Below are 20,882 nucleotides of genomic sequence, written 5' to 3' on the forward strand. Positions count from 1 at the left end.
AATCCTGTGTTCTCCTCAAGAACTGTCTGGTGTTTTGCTAGCACTAACTTTTTATTGTCTAGGAGGGGTATGTCTATATTGTCATGCTGATGATGCCAGATTTCACCCTCAGGTGCCAGTCTGCTCATTTCCCACAGTGCCTACATGTAGATGCATGCCCACCATCTCCCATTGCCTCAGGAAATTAGAGCAATGGGCAGGCTGGGGCTAGCGCACACTCAATGATCCCGTGTATGCCTACAACACAGACACAACCACAGCCATGTAGACACAATGCTGGCGGCTGCTGAGTACAGCTGGATGTTTCTGCCAGAAATGCGAGATCGGTGTCTATAATAGATATGGGCTGCTTCAGCAAGAAACAAAGGAGGTTTTAAGAACATTAAAGCAGGCATCTTTCTTCTAACTGCTGATGTGTTCGTGAAGTGTGTTTGTGTGCATGTGTGTGTGCATATTAATGCAGAGCCTATTATTATCATGCTGCACTACACATAAAATATAAAAACACAGTTTAACTCGCAGATCTTGTGATGAAAAGTTACTAAATCTAAGTAAATAAAACACGTAGTTATGTTAGACAAACCCAAAGGTGACATGAAACATGCATACTGATGATAAGGCTGTTTATATGTTCATATCCTCTAGAAAGGTTTTCTAGAATTCAAATGTGCTTTAGGTTTCCTGTAACTTCTGTTTATCCTTTATTTTTGCATGTTCCTGGCCAGACAGCTCTTCACCCCAAAAGGCCTTTCAGTACTTCCGAGCACTGACAAACCCCACATCAAAAATTCTTATGCTCCACAGGGGTTGAGGAGGAAAGAGGTGGCTGGTGGGAGATGGCAAGCTTAGAAGTGTCAGAGGAGGACAAGAAGAACTTTCCTGCCTTTCTCATTTTCAGAAACCAGTTATTTTGGCATAGAAATATCAAGTTAGCCTCACGTGATCTATCCTGACTCCCATCTCCTAATTCTTCCATACTGACGGTGGAGTATACCAGTGGCTGTTCAGGACTGCCCTGCTGTTTCAGCAATTGCCAATGCCAATCTGTGCTGAGGACAGGAGCTAAAAGGTGGTCTACAGTCCATGGCCACAGCACACTGCGTCAGCCCCTTTGTACCTGCAACACATGGTCTTCTCCTGAGCTCCAACCAGAGCCAGAGGGCTGAGACAGAAGGCAGAACCAATGCTTCTTCACACAGTTTCCATATTCTAAACCCCCTGGGTTCTTCAGCCTGTGTACCCATCGTCCAACATCTATGTTAACATTCAAAAGAGAAGCAAGTTATTTGTTTTGTTCTGGGACTAGCTTCACTCTAAGCTTTGCCCACTGCTGCTGCTTTTTCTGATTTCTGTTGTGAAATCTAACTCAGACTGGCTTTTGGAAACTCTTCATTTCAGCCTGACACATCTCACTTCCAGAACGTCATTTTTTACACTCATTAACCCCCTTTTCTAAATCCATATGGGCTCCCTGTTTACTGCCAATCTACTCTTCCAACACTTTCTTTTCTTGGCTTGGTAATAGCTTTATTGTCTTAATATTTTTCTTTTTATTATTAATTATTATTATTTGAATTGTTTAAATATTATTATTTATCATTAAATATTATTTTTTCTTTAGCTTTCAACTGTACACAGAGTTATCTGTAATTGTAAAGTGACTGAAAGAACTATCTGCTTGCCACCTAACATATACCAGTCATTCCTGGATCAAAGCACTGATGTTCAGCACTGGGGAAAAAAAAATTCATTATCAAAGAAAAAAACACTCAGGGCAAATGACTCTTAGAAAAACTAAAGCATTACTAAAGAGCAAAGCAATAACCACTATTATACTATTAACACTTAAGAACACCCATGATAACTGCTGAAATATTTTCTGCTGCATCTGTTTGAAAAGGGGAAATTTACATCTTGGTTTGTTGAGTATCTCATGTGCTTCCCTGGTACTGGGATTTGTCTTCATCAGAGATGATTTCTCTTTCCAAAAATCTTTTTTGACAGGGAGTATGTTAGGTAAGGGAGCATCACTTAAGACATTCCTCATACGATCTTGTCCCATTGGCAATCAGGACAATTTCATCAGAGAATAATCTGTAAATCCTGATTTAAGCAACACCCTCTGTGTCAGAAGGACACCTGTCACTCCATGCCCGCTTGAAATCGTCACACAGTTGAGATCTTCGCTATCTGAATTGTGCAAGACACTGCAAGATTTCACATAACGGGATGAGACGCATAGGGCTGTATTTACTTTTACCTACACTCATCTAAATCTCATACACACACCAGGCAATAGTCATACTTGCCCATTCACTGAAATCTGTAGAGACACCAGAGAGGAGTTCATCCACTCCACAGTTCAAACAGAGTTGTAATGTAACTCTAGTTGTAACTCTAGCTAACATTGCGAGCTTGTTAGCCAAAAACCAAATAAAAGAAGATTTTAATGAAGTATCTAAAAGCAGTTGCATTCCATTATTAAAACAACCTGAAGCAAGAAACAGCATAAACACATATTTTCCACACCCAATTAAGTACACTGGGCCACACAGGAGTGTATTAGAAGGATCATTTTCTACACCTTACTTCAAGCAGAAAGAATACCTGCCTGCAAAGGAAAATGGACTAAACTTCTTCATGCCACCAACATTTTAACTAGCTTAAATACACATCCGCATGAATGATAGCGCGCTCCATGGCACAGCGCCAGCATGTCTGACTCCAGATCAGAAACCTGTGTGTTCAAGTCACGCTGGGCCCAAGGCTGCTCCCACTCCAATGGCTGCACCTGATGATCTGTTCCAACCTAAAGGAAGGCTGGAAAAGATAGAAGATTCTAGGGACTATGGGCTAGAAACAAGATTCTACGATTGTATGTTGACATTCCTTTTCCCAAGTTACTTGAAACATCAAACCCACTTATTTTAGGTACTAACCTGTTTGTTCATAGGGTGGATGGGCAAGCACCATAAATATCTTCCTTCACGCTGTAACCGGAGAGATACAAAACCATTAGCATTTATTTTAGAAGTGGTCTACAGGTGAATGTTTTTCAAGTGCTAGTGGAAAGAAAAAAAAAAACACCAAAAACCCAACACCCACAGCATTTTAAAACCCGCAATGAAAACCTGCGAGGAGGCTTCACGAGCCTTCCTTCGGAGGAGAAATTAAGTCAAAACAAGCACGCGGGCTCCAAATTAGCGGCTGAACCTCAGAGCTTCCCCACAGCTCACCGTCGCCGCGGGTGAGAAAGCTTCACACAACGATTGCGATTTGCGAGAAGGCACCAAATTCCACCACCCCCCCGCCAAAAAAAAAAAAACCCAACCCTCGGAGAGGAGACCCGCCGCCCGCCCCCACCAGCGGCCGCGGCGGCACGCGCCCACCCCCCCGCCTCAGCGCGGCGGCCGTTGGGCGGGAAACCGCCCCTCGGCCCGGCTCCCGCCTCGGCCCTCCCCGATGCGGGGATCCCCCCCGCCCCCGGCCCTCCGCCGGCCTTTTTCCCGCACCCTGTCAGCGCCGCACCGCATCCCAACCTACCTCCCTCAGCCGCCGATTCGGCCGCTCCGTCCCGGCTTGAGGAGAAAAGGGGGAAGGGTGCACCCTCGGAGTGGGGAGGTGGCGGTTGCGAGCGCCTCTCGCCCCGCAGGGGGTTTGTGGCGAGTCACTCGGTGGCTGCTCGCCCTCTGCTCCCCTATTTCCAAATAGACTTTAAAAAAAAAAAAAAAAAATACAACTTGCAGGTAAAAAATCCGGATGAATTGATCGGAGCGGAGGAAGGAGATCTGCGGCGAGTAGACGCATCCGAAGCCTTACCGCACGCAGGGCTGTGGAGGGGAGCCGCGGGGGTGCGGGGGGAGGCTGTGCCTAGCGAGGGGTGCCGCCGGGGGAGGAGGGCCCGGGAAGGGGGGTCCCGGGGTGCAGTCCCTTCCTCTCAGCCCGGCTCAGGCGCTGCCGCTTTGGACAGGCTCCAGCCGGGGGGCAGGTCGTGCTGGGACCAACCATCCGCCGGCAAAAAGTCCCGCAATACGGCCGTGTCTCTCCCCTTCCCCCCCCCCCCCCCCCCCCCGCCACCGGCTGCTCTCCTCTTTCCGGAAACGCAGGTCTGGCTTTGCCTGCAGCTGATGCAGCAGGATGTTGCTGGCTGTCCCTAAATCATATTCCTCAGTTCCCTCCCAAAGCAAAGGCAGAAAGAGGGTTTTGTCTAGAGATGACACTGTGGGTGAAAGAATGGTATATCCCTGCCTCTTCTAAAAGGAGCAAGTGCTTTCTCAGGAGGGCTTTTCTCAGCCCTCAGAAATTAGTAGCCCTCTAATCTCAGGGCTACCTTTCCACGCAAGTTCAAGCGTACCGGCACCACTTGTTTTGTACTTTTGCTGGAGTTCTTGCCAAACCTAGACTGCTCAGTGGAGCTAGCACATACCCAGAAACACACGTAAAAGCAACGTGACTGAGATCCTGCTTCCATCACCTGTCCAACCTGTGTGATCAGCTATAGCCAAGGTTCATCCTACAGCCTGCAGGATGGGTTTGCCAGAGACACGAACTCTGGAATCACGGTGAGACACTTCAGCCACTTTGCCACCATCTGCTTATTGTTCTAGGATTCAGATTCACATAATGTAAAAAACTGAATGCACCTCTTTGACTCCTTTTCTCATAACGATCCTGATGAATTACAGTATCTTTGGTTTTTGAATAAAGAAAGGAGAACAAGAAACCAGCTGCAGCCTTGTGAGCCATCTAGAAGCATCCTTCCATAGTCTACTCATTTGGGGAGTGGAGGTAATTTCCTCTTTTTGATGACAACACATTATTAAAGCTGGTTTAATGATGATCTTGGTGGATCAGTTCAGCTATTTCTAGCACGTGAAAACAAAGCCTCCCATCCCTCCTGATTCCCTGTCTGTTGCATGTACCTCCTTTTTTTCTGTATGATTTCCGTTCCTGTGGCATCTTTTTCTTCTCCCATCCAAGTGTATTTGTTTTAATGCCTTTAATCCAACTGACTGTACTGGTCTGCTCTGCTGCAGCAGACTCTGTCTAAGGTGTCCATTTAAAATGACAAGTTAGCTGGATTGCTTACCCCACAGAAAAGCATATTCTTTTTGCTACCATCAAACATAAACATTTTCAAATAAAAAATAAAAAATTGACACCCACTTCAACCAGTCCTACAACTAACTCCCACCAGTGACTAAGATTTAATGCTCGCAAAGAAAGCAAACCCTACCTTCTATATCATCTACTTCTACAAAAATGGACATAAGAGATTCTTTTTCTTTCTGCACCATTTCCAAGAGCTGGGCTGTTGCATGAGCTGCTTGTCTTGTGACATTTATTGCCATGCTAAAGCCATGATAGCAGCCTAAGTGTCAGGGGCTATAAAATCCCCCAGCTGCTTCAAGGTCCAGAACACTGGTCCTGTATCAGATGGACCAGAAACAAGATTCGCCTCCAGGCCTGCTGAGTGCCTGTGGCACAGTAACTGGTTTCATCGGTTCCTCGGCTTCAACCCTGGGGACCCATCTTTATCTTTTTTCCTAAGCCTACCTCTTTGGCTTTTCTTCCATTTCCTCCTCAGCCCTATCCTCCTTTTTGTAGTTCTCTTCACCTGATCCTCAATCCCTTCCTCAATCCCAAGGAATAGATTAAACTTGATGACATTTTCCCAGCTTTTGCCAAGCCTGTAGCATGCATACCTCTCCTCTCCATTATTTTCTTTGCTACAGCACCTTTTTATTCTCCCCCTTCAAGTATCCTTGTTTGAATGCATTTAGTGTAACTAACTGTATTGATTTGTTTTGCTTGGACAGAATCTGCCCCAGGTGTCCATTTAAAAATGACAAACGAGCTGGATTGCCGACAGCCCCAAGGAAAAATGTATTGCTTTTGCTACCATTGAGCACGAATATGTGGAGTTAAAAGACAATGACTGACACTGGCAGATTCATATATGAATACCAGTTGCTATGATCAATAGCAAGTCTCTAGAAATTAAAATATAAAGGACATGAATAATGTGTTTGTTACAGACACATTTCTACAGTGCATTTATGGTATCACATTTACACAGGATACACAGCAGATACTGCTCCATTTCCCTATAGAGTGACAGCAGCAACATCAGGAGAGAGGATGGATGATTATACATCTCAAGAGACCACAGAACTGCGTCTGCTCCTTGCATAATGCTCGTACAGCATTTGATGCTGGAATATTAAGGAGGTCTCAAAATATCCTCTGAAGAGACAGCAATAGGGTGAAATGGAGAGAAATGTTAATGTAAAAATGGAGGTAAGAAGACACTGGTGGCTGCAATAAGATGAGTCTGGTTTCTTGCATGGTACTTTGCCAGCTCACAGGAGCGAGATCCATCCCCCATTTCTGTGCATTCTTCACAAGGTCCAGTAAACAGAGGGCTTTGCCTATTCCTCCTAAGCTTTCACTGCCTTTTTCGCCATTTGTGTTGATGTCAGCAGATGGGTGTGATGCCCTATAGCTCAATTCATCACATCCATCAATCTTCCTGGACACTTTCTTCCTGGGACTTATCATCAGTGTTGACAAAGACCCTTCATTCACTAGGCTTCTGCTCCCAAAGACCTCCTGTCTTCATGTTCACCTCTTTACCTCAGGATCAACTGTGAGAACTGGCAATGCAGGCAGAGCTGTCTAAAGAACTGGGGACCCTCTGGGCCAGGAGGAGTGAGGACATTTAAATTAAATAAAACTTCTAGGCCATTTTTGTGACCAACATTTTATTCCAAGTCAAAAAGCACTTTTTCTATTTGTTTCAAACATTCTACATATTATGCGTCCAAAGAAGAACAATGAAGCTGGTGAAGGATGGAGAGCACAAGTCCTGTGATGAGCAGCTGAGGGAAGTGGCGTTGTTTAGCCTGGAGAAGAGGAGGCTGAAGGGAGACCTTATTGCTCCCTACAACTACCTGGAAGGAGGTTGTAGCGAGCTGGGTGTGGGCCTCTTCTCCCAAGTAACAAGGGATAGGACGAGAGGAAATGGCCTCATGTTGCACCAGGAGAGGTTTAGATTGGATCTTAGGAAAATTTTTTTCACTCAAAGGGTTGTCAAGCACTGGAACAGGCTGCCCAGGGAAGTGGTTGAGTCCCCATGCCTGGAGGTATTTACAAGACCTGTAGACGTGGTGCCTGGGGATATGGTTTAGCAGTGGACTTGGCAGTCTTAGGTTAACGGTTGGGCTCAATGACCTTAAGGGTCTTTTCCAACCTAAATGATTCTATGATTATATGATTATAGGAGCATACCTTGTTAATTGCCAATTTTAGGAAGATAGCTCCCTAGGTTTTCAAGCAAGGAGGTCACAAAACACATCTGAAATCTACATTTTGAAGAATGTCAGATGTGCTTCTCCTCAGAGATCAAGAATGCAGTTTTTTGTTTCTTTTACACAGTTGCAAAACTCATTTTTAATAATCTTTAAAAGCATCTGCTGCCCTATAATTTTCTATCATCACTAACAAAAAAAAACCCCATAAAGCAAATTCACAGCTATGGCGTGAGAAATTCAGTTTGTCCCACTTTGTTTTGAATAATGGCTGGTTATAGACATTGTCTTTTCTCTTTTGGAGTTTCTCTGATGGCTTCTTCAAAATATCTTAGACAGCTACTTTTTGGTTTATGTTTTTATTCCTTTACCACAGCACTAAAGCTAGTGATGTGTCTTAGATTCAGTTTCTGAATCTTCTGTCTCATACATATGACTCTGTGGTAATAACATTTTTCTGGCCCACATCTTCTTCTTGTGAGGTCTTGAAACAAATAAGAATTTAATTCTGAAGCTGAACCAAAATACTTTCTAACCTATTTATTTCCCTTCCTGAGACAAAGCTTTATACCTTGCATCTCTTGCCCAAAGATTCAAGAGCTGCTTTAATCAATTAAAAGCCCTCAGGGACAGCCTTGATCACGTGGTTATGAGCCACGACAAGTTGTAGGCACAGGCAAAATAAGCACGTAATTAGGGCAGCAGATTGCTGGGACAGCAGAAAAAGACAGCCCTTTGTCTATTTTGCTATGCCTGAGTTTTAGAAAGCCAAACTAGCTGCTGCGGCAGGAGAGGGTGTGGGCCAGCTGTGCTACGCTGCTGGAAGGAGAGGAGGTCTCCAAGAGTAACAGTGACTGCTCCCATCCCTCTTGCTCCCAGCAAGCCAAGCTCACAGAGCTGTACACCAAACTCATTCAATTGTTTTTAGCCACACCTGCAAACATATGTTATGTCCTGACATATATATTCCATTGTCATAAAACTGACCACAGGAATCTGATAAAGAAATACCATACTCTCACAAGAAATTCACTGTTGTACTCTAAGAAATGCACCATCTCCAGTGAATGGGGATAAATTCCAGAAACGACTCCTAGGGACTTAATCCTTTAAAAATTGCTAAGTGAAAAACTGCACAACATAGAATATTTCTGTGAGGCTGACAACTGTAAATGAATAATGTTTCACTTTTCATGGTTCAGAAGTAATTGCTGACAAATTGCTAGTTCAGGAGAAGAGATTCATCCCCTATGTTTTCAAAAAAGTATGAAGTAGTCCTTGTAGCAACATTTCTATCACCTTTTGCTGCTCTTCCAGGAATGGACCAAATTGGATCAGTAACTCTAAAATTCCTAGGTAGAATCCTTTCCATTGCAATTCCACGCAGGTCAGGTTATCTCCTTGAGTAAAAGATCTGCGGATGAAAAAAGTTCTATTACAACTCTTTCCAAGTCCACCTGCCAGTATTGTTATTCACTGTTGCTTTGCTTCACTAACTCTGAGACAATGTAACAAGTTCTGTTTGTCACTTCCTGTGCACTAACATTACTGCAATTGTTTGGGATTGTTCATAGGCTCAGAAATGCAATTATAGCCATTAAAGTCAGTTGTACAGAACAAGAAGCCTGTGGGAGAAAACAACCAGCCCACGAAGGAGTGGAATGATCCCTGCAATAGCAATCATAACAACCATTTCTAATTTGCAGACTCACCCTTACGTAGTTCAGCTTGAAAACAGCCTGCACTAAATAGCTTGTTTGTTCACCAACTGAATAGATATATAGAGAGACTTACTAAAATCACTGTTTTGATTCTAACAGATTGAAAAGCTTTTTCTTATCCAGTATGGGGGAAGAGAACTTCTTGCTAACTGGAGTGCAAAGCTGGGTCTGGTGGAGGGCGAGGTGCACTTTGATTGGGACATTCCTACAATCTTCACTGTGTTTCATTATCGTTGTTCACCTTTGTAGTCATAAGTACAGTACTACCTCTCCAGTTCATGATAGTAATGGTAAATAATACAGCTGAAGTGAAAAATGCATCCAGTTTTGGGTATATCTGTGATTTTTCCTTGTGTTCATTCCTTTTGTTTCCATTTTGGTGCCCTGAACTATTTATGAACTGCATAAGAGCATATCAGACACACCGTTTTAGCATTGGCTGATGAGTTTATGAACCCTCTGGCTTCAGTCAGGCAGGTTTGTCCCTTGAGTCAGCCCTGGGTGTAAGTATGAGTGCCAAAGATAATAGAAAATCTAAGTGACAGAGATCCTGCCTGCAGCTGGAGTCTGCTACGTCAGACCTAAGCAATAGGCCCCGTCAAACACGGGGTTAGTTGTACATGCGCGGTAAAGCCAGACACATTAAAGGCAGCTGATGTATGGATCAGCCAAGAGTGCTGTCTCTCTCAAACACAAACACTGTAGTTACTTGCTTGGCCACGTCAGCAGTATCAGCACAAAATAAGAAGGATGCTAATTTTGTATGAACACTTTGAAAGCTGGTCAGTCTGCCTGACTGATATTCGTTTCTTCCTCTCTCTCCCCAACTCAGGCCTAACAGTATCCTATCCCGCCTTTCATCCTCCAAAGCCAAACCCACCTTTTGGCCTCTCAGCATGACAGTCATCCTGCTCCTTCTTACCCATCTTGCTTTGCTCCTCGCTCAGTCTGCTTCAGCTCTTCCCAATGGTCATGCTGTTCTGGTGAAATGGTTTTCCTCCTCAAATGACTCACACATATAAGGCCTCTCTCAAAAATGTTTCCATCTGCCAGTGGTGGCAGATTCCTTTAAATAAATTCAGGATAAAAAAATCCTCTCCTTAAAAAAGCCTATGTATGCCAATCTACCATGGAGATATGAAGAGTGACAAATGGGACATGTTGTGCATCAGCATGGTAAGAATAAGTATTTTTTTGTTGTATCCTGAGTAAGTATGAAGATAAGAGTGCCCTTGCAGCTGTGATGGTCTAAGGACATTGGGGAGGACAAGTCTGTAGATGGAGGCAGTATCTTGTACCAGACCTTGTATAAAGATGGGATAGTTGGAAAAAGTAGACAAGCTTTGAGCGCTCCAGACCTCCTGGCCTGAAGTAGCAGCAGCAGACTTCAAAGCCAGAGACAAGTTTAGAACAATTGCTTGGATTTTAAGCATATAGGTACCTGGTAGACTGTTTCTGAAAGCAAAGATAATTCTTTGAAGTAAAGCAGACATTAGTAGGGGGAAGGTAGATGGCAGAATACTTATTTCCTGGGGAAATAAGAGAGATGCGAATATGGAGTATCAAGGAGAGGTGGAAGGAAACAAAAATGTGCCATGAACCTAACTTTTCTGCTGAATGCCTGATTTCAAAAGTTTTTGGATGACTGCTCAGTACCAGGTGACCAAAAGCCATGGTTGGTGGTCTACAGACTTTGGCAGCACCAGATAATGGACTGGAATTCAATGCACTGGGCCTAAACCCTAGTCAGCTGCTCTATGATGACAGACAGGGCGCTGTCCTTCGATCTCCCCCCAGTCATGGTCTATCCTGTGAGCTCTCTGAGGAAGGAATTATCTCCACAGCAGAAGAGGCACGGTGCCAAGAACAGCAGAGCCCACATTTGGCCAGGGTACAGGGCAGAACTGTGACAAAAGAGATTAATCGCCATAAACCTGAAACAGGGCTCCATGAAGCCGCATGTGCTTACAGTCCAGCTGACTTTGATTAAGATCCGTGAGCACAAAAGCTGACCTCCTGGGGTCACTTCACATCAGTGCAAATGATTATCACCCACATAAAAACAAATCACTTACCTATGGTTTCAAAGCTATTTTATTTGCCAAGAACAAATTAGTTTCATCTTGTACTGTATATATACAGCTTTTTACATAACCTGCATATGCGAAGTTTTAAATATGAGGGGCTGCCAGACAGGCATTTTCACTTTGACTTCTATCTGCTGAGCGAGGTTAACTGTATTTTGTGAATATGCCTATGCATAGTTTAATATTGTATTTTTCAGTTTGCTTCTCTTTCTTCACCTCAATAATTAAACCCTGCTTTCCCAAAACTAATACAAAAGAACTAACAGATGTACTAGATCAGACAGAAGGTGGATGTGTCTTCTCTCTAAACATCAGTAGGAGCAGATGTCTATGAGAAGGCTGTTGGGACTGCGCTACCACACACAGGTAATTCCTCTGAAATACTCTCTCAGTTGCTGCCATCTCAGGCCTTAGAGACTTCTTGAGCCAGATGTCGTATCCACTCTAATAGCCTCTGATGGGCCTCTCTGCCCCTGAACGCATTTGATGGCTTTTTGAGCACATGCATGTGCAGCAGGCAAATCCACAAGGTGCCTGTTTGTTTCTTAAAAGTTCAACAGCAGCTTGAATGCCAGAAGCGGTCTGGTTTAATTGGCTTGGCTCTCTCAGTAAGTTCCAGACTTGCACAGAGAAACCTTGTCAAAAAATGTCTTTTTTTAATTCTCTGAGACATGCTTAATTCTTGTATAAACTAAGATATATTTATCCAGTGTTATAACTGTTGGGGGGGGGGTATATTTATGTTTGCCTACTGCTTATGATTAGGTTATTAGTTTTAGTATAATGATGAAAAATGAAAACATGAAATGCTCTAATGTTACTGCTTCAGATTCCTAAGTCTTCATGTGCAAGCCCAAATAGGACTCGAAAAGCCTGAGCAGTAATAATAACAATTATTAAATTTGCAGGCACTCAGCCATTCATCCTCTTTTGCACCAGGAGGTGCAGGTCCATGATGGTAACAGTAAAAAAGGCACACAGACTCTGTAAGGTATCATTTAAAATGGTATTTATTATAGCTAACTGTCTAAGGAGAGAATGTTATAGATAATCATAGAATCATAGAATCATAGAATCATAGAATGCTTTGGGTTGGAAGGGACCTTGAGAGATCATCTTATGTCCTGATAGCTGGTGGGAACCACAGGTGGTGTAGCATCAAATGGGCCTCCAACCCACACGCAGTATGTTGAGCAGACACCTTCCATAGAGGAGATATTCCCCCGTTTTGGTCATTGGAGCTACTATAGGATTTTCTTCCAAGAAACAACACTATTCATCACTTCCACTGCCAAACAGAAAGGACGTTCACATCAGAACTTGCTGCTGCACACCTAGATAACAGCACGGATGCGCAGGAGGCCGAGTCAGCCATGCCAAGAGGGAGCTGCCTGCAGGCTCCTCCACTACAATCAGCTGCAAAATTTATCCTGCGGCCAAGCGATTTGTGCGGCACAACACGGGCCTGAAGGCCAGGCTGTGCGTGCACCAGACAGGCTGGGTGGCTGGGGACACCCAGCATGGTAGCAGTGGAGCATGCAGAGACAGGGAATCATGTCTGTATTGTGATTCCACTGTGTATTACTATTGCGATAGCATGCTTGTGTTGTGCCTTCAGTGCATTGTTACTATCACTCTTCAAAATCAAAACCATGTGGAAAGCCAAATATATCGAAGAAGTCAATTTGATATTAAATATTAAACCCTCCTCATGGAATATCTGAAGGAGCCTGGTCAGAGAATATTGGACTCTGACAGCATCACAGACAAAATCTCAGTGTGTATGATGACTGATTGTTGACATTGCTTACCTTAGGAAGGAATGTACTAAGGATAATAGGCACCAGGATACCTATAATGAGGAGCAGAAGGCCAAGAGATCTCTAAAACAATGAACATACATCCCCGAGTGTCAAAACTCCCCTTTACTCCTCTTTTACTAGTCAGCGAGATCCACTAATTGGTGTCCCCTAAGTGAACCAGTAATTATAAGACAAAAAACACACCTCTGTTGGAAGAGCTACCCACCTCCAGAGAGAGACCCCTGCCCACTGAGCACGTGTAGCATTTTTGAAGGGAGCTATGTCTTTAAATTGAAGCAAAAGTAGAAATAACCAACGACTAACAAGTAGGTGTTAACAGTAGGCGTAGTGACTCTGTTTAATTGTATAAATATGTGATGCAAGGATAACAGGGTGTGCTAGCTTTGTGGAATTACCACCTAGCACCCATCTCTGTGCAGAAACGGAATGAAATAAAACAAGTATCTCAACTCTGTGAATTGGTTCTTGCACACCGGGTAAATAACCTATCTTTAGGACAACATGTATATATGGTCTTTGCTGCGGGTGAAATGTCTTTTCACCAGGTGGATAAAACAGTCAAAAGAAGAGCTTAATGGGAGCATGAGGGGCTACAGAGACTTTTTGCTGGCTCCCTGCACAAGCTGAATTTCATCACTACTAAACTGTCTCATAATCAGCTTATTTACATGTATCACTTTCACAGCCAGACCTTGGCAAAGTTTTCTGACCCAGACATGAATTTGAAACTTCATATCTTTTTAGGAGTCTGGCTGTCAACACTTGCCTTGGACCTGATCTGTGACCCACGGGCCACCTCCTGCAGATCCCTCTGGCCACTCTTTCATGTTCTTAGAAGACCTTTAATGTGCACTAGGTATAGCTTTGCAGGGCTGTTGGGCAATCAAACATGAGAAAACTATGTGAATTAGGGGCTTTCAGGGTCACAATTTAACAACCAGCAAGAGTTAAAGACCAGCCTATACACTCTGAGAAACATAAGATTCACTTTTGCATTAATTTATATACAGTTGCATGACTCGGCACAGACTTTTGTAGCAACCTGACCTTATGAGGAAATTGCATCCATTCCTGCATACAGTCATAAGAAAAATCCAGCAGAAGTAACTGTTAGCACCACCTCATCCTAATTACAAACCAAAAAAATAGAGAGAGAAAGGTCAAGCATTCAAGCAAAACCACAATGATTCCATTCTGGTCTCTTTCAAAAAAGGGGCTTGCTGCTTTCACCTGGAAAGGGTCAAAAATTAACAAACATTTCACCTACTGCTGTCATGTCTGCCTGCAGGGGTTGTCCACATTCCGGCCACTAATCACCAAAGGTGATAGACTGGAAATTAAGGGACCACTCAAATGAAAAGTGCTCTCCTGAAATGCCAGGCTTTTCAGTGAGATATATTGAGCCAGACACAGAGGCAGCTTTCAGAAATGAGGCCAGTGGCACTTCTCTATAGCTGACACAGTATGTGTGTTTATTGAAGAAACAAGTGGGAATAGAAGTAGTACAGCATGCCCAGGGCAAAGAAAAGCGTGTTTGTGCTCAGCACATCAGAGAGGTCACCAAAGAATTGTTCTGTGTGAACATATGACCTCTGTACTGCTGCCAAGGGCATGGAAACGTGGTATTACAAGAAGCAGTTTTCATTAACCACCTTATATTTCTAAGATAAAAATGACAGAAAACACAGCAAATTCATTGCACTCTGTTATTTCGTCCCTTTTCCCTCCTCTTCCAAGTAATAGCCATCTCATCCCTTTTACCTGGAGATATCCCAATACACTTTCCAAGTCAGAAGGGCAATTTTGCCTAATTCACAGCTAGGTACATACACCTCACAATGAAACAGAAAATCCAGGCATGAAAAAAAATAGTATTTTTTAGAGCTTCTGCTAGAGTTATTTACAGTTATTCCTGTTTTCCAGAGCAAATGCAGTTGACTTCTAGGAACTGACAGCCCACTAACACACTGGTCTATTGAGACCATAAGAGATATTTATTCTTTTGAGGTCAAATTCTCTATTGGCTCAACTCTGCTGACTTTAATTGAATTCCGCAGTCATAAATTTTACAGAGCTAAACTTCACAGACAAAATTAAAATTCACTCATTCTTTGCAGAATTTCTTTATACGTTGAAGCTAACAATGTGAACTGCTTAGTTCATGCAGTAAATTCATATAACCATTTTTGTTTAGTGATAGTTAAGGTTGCTTCAAGATACATTCTCTCCTTCTAAGGCTGGAAATGAAACACAAAGGAAGAGTCTCATGTATTCTTCACTTCACTCATAACAAAAATAACATGCTGGGACTCTCCATAATTTCAAAATCTAGTTATTGACTAGAAATCCACTTTCTGCAGAGACTTTTAAAAACCTCTCCATCTGAAAGTGTTTTTAAAAATCAGCCTGCTGCTAGAAGATGAAAATTTGGCAACGGAATGGGTATTTTTGATCAAAATTTTCATTCCAACACAAAAATGTCCATTTCAGCTTATTTCAGCGCCGAATGACATTAAATCAGTCCACAGACACAATGGTGAAAATGCAAAAATGGGCTCAGTTCAACAGGAGAGACCAAAAATACTCCCCCAGCCCTCCCCTCACAATAGTTTATTGCCTGTTGTTTCCGACATTGTTGTGGGAAATGAAAGGTGTGGACGTAAATCCCCACTGGAGGAGGTATGATCTGGATATGGGTCTCATGTCATGGAAGAGAGCTTTTAACGGACCTTATTATTGGCAAAAAGGATAAAACACCTGTCATCTGCTTAGCTTCAAAGGGTGATTTTCCTCTGCCAGTTCCCTAAAAGCACCTTGACACCCACTTGCAGGAAAGAAGGACAAGCCACTCATCCTCAGTGGAACAAGGTGCTTCTCCGTGACACTAAGTAAGGCTCTTCCCTCCGAGGCAAACAGGAATTAAGACTTACTCCTCAGTATCTTCTCCTCCGTTATCTGTGGCTGACATTTCTGAGGAGGATGTAATAAATCCTTTTTGGAGGCACTTCTCTGCCTCCACGCACAATCTAGAGAGCCATGGGGACTAACTGATGGCTGCGCACTTCACCAGGAGACAAATGTGTGGCAGATATTTATGTTCTCTGCTGGGTCTGGACTTCTACCCTTAACCACCGACTGAGCAAGGACAGTAAAGGCTGGCACCACAGTATGTTCTCTCTGGGTACAGGTGGTAAGGAAATAGCTATGGCAAAACCTCATTTCCTTCCCAGGGCTTGTGGTCTACGCTCTTGGCTTAGACTGGTTTTGCCAGTTAGTCCCACGCTGAAAAACAAGGTAACATGGTCTGAGCAAAGAGGAAAAACCATCTATTTTTAAATAAGTGAACAAGATTTTGTCTCCTAGCAAACACTTGCCTTGCAAGTATTTATTCCCAGAGGCTTTAGAGGCTTTTTATGAATGCAATAGTTTTATAGCTAGATCTTCAGTAGGAAACAGAACTGTACCTCTGTGAACACCTGGGAGACCAGTTATTTCATAGTCTATGGAAAGCAGAAGAAGAGTTTTAAAATGGCAGGCCCAGCTCTTCCTGTGCTTAAAATAGAGGCAAGCTATCCACAACACTGCCTACATTGTGACTTGCCAGGCTGGGGATTGAAATGGGGGGAGAAAAAAGGTTAATGCATTCAACGCAAGAGGTGGGAAGAACAAACACAGGTAGGATGGTGAGCCAAGCTAAGAAACACAAAGATTTTGCTTTTTTCTGAGTAGTTTCCTTGCTGGTTTTAGAATGTTATAAAGGTGTTGGGGTCAATGTGAAAAAAAAATATTTCCTTGATATGCTCCCAACATGAAAGATCTGCTACACCTTGCACTGAACCACTGGTGGACTCTGATTCCTCAGGTGAAATGTGCTCTCAGATGCACTAATACTGAGAAACACAGGGAAACCATCAATGACTTCTGAGCAGAATTTTAAGGGAGGGTATGACCAGTCCTGCTTTGTGTGCATCTCTCTGTATTTCCTTGCAGAACATGGGAAAAGAGAAGCACCCATGCTTTTTTCTCCACTCTAGTTCTCACTCCCTGTGCTTTTTAGATCCCAGTCACCATATCTCTGTCTCCACATCCATCTATCTGGCGCTCGGCAGGGGGGGTCCTCCAGTGTGCCAGTTCACTTACAGGGATTTAACCTGCATTCTCCCTGCAGTCAGGAAAACAAACTGAGGGAGCACTGCCCATGGCATATGCCAGCAGGTACTAAGAAGTCTGGGAATAATATATGCAAAAGCTCAAAAAAGGAAGCAGATCCTACTTTGCAGTGGTCAACTAGCACAACAGAGGAACTGATCCTATTTAAAGATCCTTTTTTTTAACTTGCTGGAAAAGCAGGCCAAAGGAAGCTAAAGAGGGCAAAGAGGAAAAGTTAGAAAACACAACTAGAAGACAGAATGAAGAAAAAAAGGAAATAACTCTCCTTGCAATGAGAGGGCTTAATAGAGAATTGCAGCCATTAGCTATCATGGAGCCTCTAGCAATGCCTCCTGGAAATAAATTCTGCATTAGACTTGTGGGCAAAATTCTCAATTGATATTAAGCAACAGAACTCTCAGCTACTTCAGACCAGCACAGGATCTGCCCCACATGGATCACAGATTGATTTTGAGAAATCCTTCGCCCCCCCCAGGAAAGAGGCAATTTTCCCTTGTGTCAGTCATGTGTTCCACCTAGAACCTTGTGTGCTCCTTGGACCTCGTGAGAGCTCCCTGCTGCCTGTTGAACCGTCAGAGCACAGCAGCAATGTTCATGTCTAGCAAAGAACAGTGGATCAGTGGATTAGCCCTCTTTGCCTATGTTTATTTTTGCAATGTCTCATCTGTACATTTTTGCAATGTCCCAACTGTATTTGTGTGCTCATGTCAGCGCTGTGACCTTCTCCTAGCATGAGACCATATTCAGATACAAAAAGCATCCCAGAACATTTTCCCACAAGCTCTTGGGAGCCTCTGCTAACCTCATGCCAGTGGCACTTTAAACTATAAAACAAACCTACCCCTTCCGGGAAGAAAAAGGAGATTTAAATCAGAACAGGGGCTGTGATGGGAGACAACGTTGCATTAGCACAGAGACAACTGCTTAAGGTTTGGCAGCTTCTGATTAATACCAAGCTTAGTCCACCTCCCAAGAAAGATATTTTTCAATTGATTTCTATGGGGTTTGGCTAAGGCCCACACTGCGCATGCTGTGGATTATTCCTCTCATCCTAGGCTCTCAAAAGTACTAAACAAACAGGAATTAAGTTAAAAGGGGGAAGAAAGGTCCCCGTTTTGCCCTCTTTTTGCATGGACAGGTTCAGTGGGACTTTCAGGGGGTAGATCAACTGCCTGATGTCTTTTAATTTGATGTCTTTTTTTACAGTTTTGAGAGTAGTATCATGATACACTTGCAACATCCATTCTCTCATGCCTCACTGGCATAGTAATCGTAAGTAGTAACATTGTTCCATTGAGAAGCAGTAAAAACATATAAAAGCTGCAATTTCTCTGATCATGCCCCCCTACTGTTAAAATACTGAAAAGACCAAAATCTTCTGTAGAAAAAAAAAAAACAACTCAGTTTTCTGTGTTGCTGCTGCTCACTGAAATTTCCTTCTGACACCAGTTCGATGGTAACAGAATTGAGCAATATGCTCCACAGGAAAAGATAACAAAGAATCAATGTCTAAGCAATTTCAGGATCATCTCTGAATTTGATGTCCAGCTGATTAGTTTATACCATAATGGTTCCTTGGTCCTATTTTAAGCATCTTAGAGAAGAACACTTTGTAACCCAGTTAAAATGCTTCCTCATCGGGCAGAAATCAATATCCAGCAAGGCAGCAATGACCTCTCTCAAATTTTGTTATGCTGACTGCAGGAGTGCTTAAAATATTAATCCAAGGGAACCTACTGCAAAATTGAACAGGTTTTAAATAATCCAGCATAGGAAAAAGAGCTTCTGACAGAGAAGATAAGATTTCCTGTTCCTGGGAAGAGCCTGGGAGGAGAAGATTGCCTATTCCTCCTTCCTTCACCCAGATTGACCAGGTCTAGTTGGCTGTGCCTATTTGACTTGGTCTTGAGACAAGGCAACTCTCAACACCTGTGTGTCATGGAGGGAGGCAAGGAAAGCCACTCTTGAAAGCATATTCCCTGAGTGCCAATGCTACATAGTTTAGGGTGGTAAGGATAAGGGAGTTCACTGCTCTGTTGTCTTTAATTCTCTGTAGTCCCTTTGACTTTCATGCAGTCTCTGTTCTTGGAAATATGAGAGAATAGCTCATATATATCTCATACATATATGTGCATACATACATACATATATACACGTATTTTTTGTATATGTATATTCTTCATATAGGTATATATATTCCTATGTGCATTGGGTCTCCTCACCTGTGCTCATAAGACAGTGTTGTGCTAGATGCCACGCATGGCACATAGGCTTGAATCTTCGCTATAGTGACTAGATGTATTATTAATACAGTTACAATAATACTAACACATGCAGTCCAAGCTATCCAATTACTGCTCACTCCTATTAATTCTCTAGTTAAAATTATTATGCACAGACTTTCTGATATTCAGTCCTTTCTCTGTTAATGCTCACCCTTTCCATGTCCTCCTGGGTCCTAAGGTTGACGGTGCCAGTTTTAAGAGCGAAGGTTTACAATGAGTCACCAGTGTCCCCAGTTTTTTGTTGGGAGGTATCTGCTCGATATGTGTCTGTGGGCAGGGGCATCTGTTCCTCCTTGGTTTGGTGTCCACTTAGCGTTACTTTTACATGCTCTCTGTTTTTTTGTTGTCATTCATTCTTCCCTTACTGGCCCAGAAGTTAGCTATAATAACTACTTAGTTTCATTAAACTTTCGCTTAGTTTTGTTAGACTTTTATCACAAATGGCCAAACCATACCATTGTGGAATCACCATTAAGCTATAGCAGAAGATGGTGCAATGACACCCTGATGCTTTCCTGAATCTTGAGCAATGTTTTGCAGTTAACAGCTGAACAGGTTCATAGCCACCCACTAAATGCCTGATAGGCTCAGAGGCCTGAGCCGTAATGTTAGTAGAAAGCCTATGGCCTGCTGCTAGCAATGGCCACCCCATAGTCACTCTGATTCAGAGGAAAGTCTCTTTTATCTCCCTGCCAGGGAGCCCTCCAAAGGCAAGGTTAAGCTCTTGACCTTATGATATAAGGTGTGAGTGTGAATGACATGTACAGTCCATGCAGTGTGATATTACTTGAGGGCTTTCTTCCTCCTTTATGTCTATTCCTTTGAAAAGGACAAGTGGTAATAAAAGTCAGAAGCATCATTCGGCAGAGCTTGCATATGTAGCCATTTATAATGTAACATGAACGGCTACATGACCACAATGAAAGTTTCTGCGAGAGAAAGAAATCAACTTGCTAGAAGACCCATATGGCATGGAGTGCAGTGTTGGATCAAGTTCTTTTATGAAGCCCCAGAAGTGGCACATACTTACCAGTAAGTCAAGACACCTTGAATCATGGCCAATACTCAAAAGCAGATACCAACAAGCAGCGTATCACTCACAGCTCTCTTGGATTAAATCATCCCTGACTTGATTTCATTCTTCATTATACCTGGTTTTCTTAACATTTTGCTAAAGTCCACTCTGCTTCTACATACAACTTTCTGACCTTTACATTAATGACCCTCATCAGCTGTTTTTTTTTTTAATTCAGAGCAGCTCTAGCTACCTCCATTACACTCTGCAGATCTGCTTTCTAACTTACCTATATTCTTATGTTCCTGGGCTTCATTCAATGCACTTGCCTAGCTATACGTAAGAGTAGCTGGACCTAGAAAACCTTAGTGCAGTTGTGCTCCTACCTTACAGGGCCTTGTCCCCAATACTGAAAAACACAATGTGTTCAGCCATTCAGAAATTCGTCACTCTCCTTTCCTAATGCACCTG

At 43.0% G+C, this 20,882-nt stretch overlaps 1 protein-coding gene across 1 annotated transcript in view; it reads left to right on the forward strand.

The window, feature by feature from the left end:
• SH3BP5 (SH3 domain binding protein 5) overlaps positions 1-20,882 on the forward strand; it is a 455,787-nt gene that overhangs the window by 109,747 nt on the left and 325,158 nt on the right. The gene's annotated exons all lie outside the window — the stretch shown is intronic.

This window comes from Pelecanus crispus, chromosome 2, assembly GCF_030463565.1.
Source record: "Pelecanus crispus isolate bPelCri1 chromosome 2, bPelCri1.pri, whole genome shotgun sequence".
NCBI lineage: Eukaryota > Metazoa > Chordata > Aves > Pelecaniformes > Pelecanidae > Pelecanus > Pelecanus crispus.